This window comes from Nanorana parkeri, unplaced genomic scaffold (assembly GCF_000935625.1).
Source record: "Nanorana parkeri isolate BGI_ZX_2015 unplaced genomic scaffold, ASM93562v1 scaffold505, whole genome shotgun sequence".
Lineage (NCBI taxonomy): Eukaryota > Metazoa > Chordata > Amphibia > Anura > Dicroglossidae > Nanorana > Nanorana parkeri.
This window is the reverse complement of record NW_017306773.1, coordinates 608,445-613,229: the sequence shown is the minus strand read 5'-3', so window position 1 is coordinate 613,229 and position 4,785 is coordinate 608,445. Positions and strand designations below refer to the sequence as shown.

The following is a 4,785-nucleotide window of genomic DNA, read 5'->3' as shown; positions in this document are numbered from 1 at the left end:
TTGCATGCTGATGACCAGATTTTAAAAATGACTCGTGGCAAGAGAAAGTATGTGTGAAATGAAGGCCTTTCACTAAGCACTTTTAGAAAGGTTGACAAAGCCCATTTAGCAGAGGATGGTTTCGATCCATCGACCTCTGGGTTATGGGCCCAGCACGATTCCGCTGCGCCACTCTGCTTATGTAAGCAAGTATGGGATAAATGAGAGAGCCCCCCAATGCACTTTCTGGCTGTTTACACTAAAGTTCATCATTTAGCTAGAAACTGTTTACTGACTTTGGTCCACAGTGACTGACCGTATCAATTTGCATGCTGATGACCAGATTTTAAAAATGAATCGTGGCAATAGATAGTATGTGTGAAAGGAAGGCCTTTCACTAAGCACTTAAAGAAAGCTTGACACAGCCCAGTTAGCAGAGGATGGTTTCGATCCATCGACTTCTTGGTTATTGGCCCAGCCCGCTTCCGCTGCGCCACTCTGCTTATGGAAACAAGTATGGGATAAATGAGAGAGCCGCCCAATGCACTTTCTGGCTGTTTACACTTAAGTTCATCATTTAGCTAGAAACTGTTTGCTGACTTTGGTCCACAGTGACTGACCGTCTCAATTTGCATGCTGATGACCAGATTTTAAAAATGACTCGTGGCAATAGAGCGTATGTGTGAAAGGAAGGCCTTTCACTAAGCACTTAAAGAAAGCTTGACACAGCCCAGTTAGCAGAGGATGGTTTCGATCCATCGACTTCTTGGTTATTGGCCCAGCCCGCTTCCGCTGCGCCACTCTGCTTATGGAAACAAGTATGGGATAAATGAGAGAGCCGCCCAATGCACTTTCTGGCTGTTTACACTTAAGTTCATCATTTAGCTAGAAACTGTTTACTGACTTTGGTCCACAGTGACTGACCGTATCAATTTGCATGCTGATGACCATATTTTAAAAATGAATCGTGGCAATAGATCGTATGTGTGAAAGTAAGGCCTTTCACTATGCACTTAAAGAAATGTTGACACAGCCTAGTTAGCAGAGGATGGTTTCGATCCATCGACCTCTGGGTTATGGGCCCAGCACGCTTCCGCTGCGCCACTCTGCTTACGAAAATACGTTGGAGCTAAAATGAGAGAGCCGTCCAATGCACTTTCTGGCTGTTTACACTAAAGTTCCTCATTTAGCTAGAAACTGTTTGCTGACTTTGGTCCACAGTGACTGAGCGTCTCAATTTGCATGCTGATGACCAGATTTAAAAAATGAATCGTGGCAATAGAGCGTATGTGTGAAAGAAAGGCATTTCCCTAAGCACTTAAAGAATGGTTGGCACAGCCCAGTTAGCAGAGGATGGTTTCGATCCATCGACCTCTGGGTTATGGGCCCAGCACGCTTCCGCTGCGCCACTATGCTTATGGAAGCAAGTATTGGATAAATGAGAGAGCCGCCCAATGCACGTTCTGCCTGTTTACACTAAAGATCCTCATTTAGCTAGATACTGTTTGCTGACTTTGGTCCACAGTGACTGACCGTCTCAATTTGCATGCTGATGAGCAGATTTTAAAAAGGACTTGTGGCAATAGAGTGTATGTGTGAAAGGAAGGCCTTTCACTATGCACTTAAAGAAAGCTTGACAAAGCCCAGTTAGCAGAGGATGGTTTCAATCCATCGACCTCTGGGTTATGGGAACAGCACACTTCTGCTGCGCCACTCTGCTTACAAAGATGCGTTGGAGCTAAAATGAGAGAGCCGCCCAATGCACTTTCTTGCTGTTTACACTAAAGTTCCTCATTTAGCTAGAAACTGTTTGCTGACTTTGGTCCACAGTGACTGACCGTCTCAATTTGCATGCTGATCACCAGATTTAAAAAATGACTCGCAGCAATAGAGCATATGTGTGAAAGAAAGGCTTTTCCCTAAGCACTTAAAGAATGATTGGCACAGCTCCGATAGCAGAGGATGGTTTCAATCCATCGACCTCTGGGTTATGGGCCCAGCACGCTTCCGCTGCGCCACTCTGCTTACGAAAATATGTTGGAGCTAAAATGAGAGAGCCGTCCAATGCACTTTCTAGCTGTTTACACTAAAGTTCCTCATTTAGCTAGAAACTGTTTGCTGACTTTGGTCCACAGTGACTGACCGTCTCAATTTGCATGCTGATCACCAGAATTAAAAAATGACTCGTGGCAATAGAGCGTATGTGTGAAAGAAAGGCCTTTCACTAAGCACTTAAAGAATGGTTGGGACGGCCAAGTCAGCAGAGGATGGTATCGATCCATCGATATCTGGGTTATGGGCCCAGCACGCTTCCGCCGCGCCACTCTGCTTACGAAAATATGTTGGAGTTAAAATGAGAGAGCCGTCCAATGCACTTTCTGGCTGTTTACATTAAAGTTCCTCATTTAGCTAGAAACTGTTTGCTGACTTTGGTCCACAGTGACTGACCGTCTCAATTTGCATGCTGATGACCAGATTTTAAAAATGTCTCGTGGCAATAGAGCGTATGTATGAAAGGAACGCCTTTCACTAAGCACTTAAAGAAAGGTTGGCAAAGGCCAGTTAGCAGAGGATGGTATCGATCCATTGACCTCTGGGTTATGGGCCCAGCATGCGTCCGCTGCACCCCCCTGCTTATGGAAGCAAGTAAGAGCTAAAATGAGAGAGCCGCTCAATGCACTTTCTTGCTGTTTACACTACCCTGTTTCCCCCGAAAATAAGACACTGTCTTATATTTTTTGTGGCTCAAAAAACACACTGGGTCTTATTTTCAGGGTAGGTCTTATTATTTTTTCAATGTATAACAATCCAAAGTTAATGCAAATCCTAATTAAACAATCCAAGTTAGGAATAGGGTGATCAGGGCAATCAGGGGTGCCATACGTTTCCAAGAGCAATTTGGTTAAACAGAATGAGCGAAGCGCGCTATAGAGGAAACATCAGCTTATGCGGCTCTGCTCCCTGCGTTGCCGCCTCGCTTTCTCTAGCGCTGGCTTCGCTGGTACCGCTAATTCTCTCCCGCAGCTCTTCAAGTTCCCCCTTATGCCACTACCGGCCCTGGGAATGGTCACAACTAGGTCTTATTTTCAGGGTAGGTGTCACGTACCTGGTATGGTCTGAATGATGAGGGAGGCTTCTTTTGTAACTCTCGTCAGAGCACCCCTGGACATGGCACAGGTAGCGCACGGACGTAGAGAGACACCAGTGCCTGTGGATGCTGATCACCTGCTGGTAAGGATGCAGGAAGCCAGATGCAGGATTCAGGTAGCAGGCAGCCAGATGCAGGATGCAGGAAGCCGGATGCAGGAAGCCAGATGCAGGATTCAGGATTCAGTCAGCAAGATGCAGGATTCAGGAGGACTGGGTCAGTGGCTGGCAGGCCAGGAGAATCCGGACGTGGTCAGTTGAAGCCGGGTCAGAACCAAACAGACAGATCGGAGCCGAATCAGGAGGCAGGAGAATAGTCAGACAAGCCGAGGTCAGAAGGCAGGCAGCAGACAGCAGGAAACAGGAGCAAGCCGGGTCAGTCACAGGATTCAGATACAGGAACACAGGTACAGGTACAGCTGAGATCTTCCAGCAACTATCAGTTGCTGCTTGGGGTTTAAATAGGCCGATTGGCGCCAATTCGTGCACTGTTGCACGCGATTATGCGCACGCTGCACACGCACATGCGCAGTTACTTCTCGTCTGTCACTATGCACGTTTCTGCGTGCCATAGTGTGTGTAGTAACTCGAGCCCTCCTTATGCTATGGGCATTAGTTCTACGTTCCTGACAGTAGGTCTTGTATTTGAGCAATTGCCAAAAATGGTACTAGGTCTTAATTTTGGGGTAGGTCTTATTTTTGTGGAAATAGGGTACTTCCACTGCAATTAGGCTGCAATATAAGAGGGAGGGACGAGGCAGGTTTTATCTGTAGGTTATGTGTTTAGATGAAGCACTGAAAACTCCTAAAAGCTGTGCTCAGACAGCCGCCAACACCCTTGCTCCCCTTTTAAGGGAACAGAGGATCTGAGACACATTGGTCATTATACGGAATCCTGCCACCACCAGGAAATGCAGCAATGAGATTCTTGCACAAATTGCCTGCAGCAGAGGACCCCATGTCCTCAGTGTTGCTATGGACAACACTGTCCTCAACGAGCTCACCCCATCCATGTACAAATCCTAGTGTTTAGAGAGGTGTGAAACACCCCCTTTAAAGCCTGCCTGTTTTCCCCCTCCTCCTCCAAATTGTATTCCACCTCTGCCTCCTGCTGCTTCTGGCTCACAGGGATGGACGCAGTAGGCAAAGGATACTGCTGGCTCAGAGACAGCAGCAAATCCTTCTCTTCCTTCTGCTAATGTGCCTTCAGTGCCCACTCTATCATGCCACAGAGTGTGTGCTCCAGGAAGAACTGTATCACTAATTACAGTCCCATTAGCATTTTGATCTCCAATTTAAAAGGTGTTGAAATGCTCCATGAGTCCTAAATCATAAGCCATCGAAGTGGTGAAAAGAACCCCAGCTCCCCCAGGTCCTCATCCATAATCTGACAGGTACTCATTAATGACACATTGCTGCAACATCTGCAGCATGGGCAATGCTGAGTTTGAGTGTGTGAGGGTGCCATAGATGAGGCAATTAGCAGGCAGCTGATGTTGGTAATGCATTTCTGCAAGGTATACGGGCAGGGTATGACCACTTAAAGTGGCCACAAACGCTTCCGGCCTGACAAAGGACCTCCTGAAAGCAAAGTTATGATGATGAAACATACACCACCAGGTTGAGGAAATGTGCCAGGCATGGTACATGTGTGAACTT

The 4,785-nt window shown here is 46.8% G+C and overlaps 4 non-coding genes across 4 annotated transcripts; all 4 read right to left on the bottom strand.

Moving 5' to 3' along the window:
- Nucleotides 1-106: 106 nt before the first annotated feature.
- TRNAM-CAU lies at nt 107-178 on the bottom strand. The gene has a single exon. It is a non-coding gene; the product is annotated as a tRNA-Met (tRNA).
- Nucleotides 179-1,018: 840 nt separating this feature from the next.
- TRNAM-CAU lies at nt 1,019-1,090 on the bottom strand. Its single transcript has one exon. It is a non-coding gene; the product is annotated as a tRNA-Met (tRNA).
- A 233-nt stretch (nt 1,091-1,323) lies between these two features.
- TRNAM-CAU lies at nt 1,324-1,395 on the bottom strand. Its single transcript has one exon. It is a non-coding gene; the product is annotated as a tRNA-Met (tRNA).
- A 537-nt stretch (nt 1,396-1,932) lies between these two features.
- On the bottom strand, nt 1,933-2,004 carry TRNAM-CAU. The gene has a single exon. It is a non-coding gene; the product is annotated as a tRNA-Met (tRNA).
- Between the last annotated feature and the right edge of the window lie 2,781 nt (nt 2,005-4,785).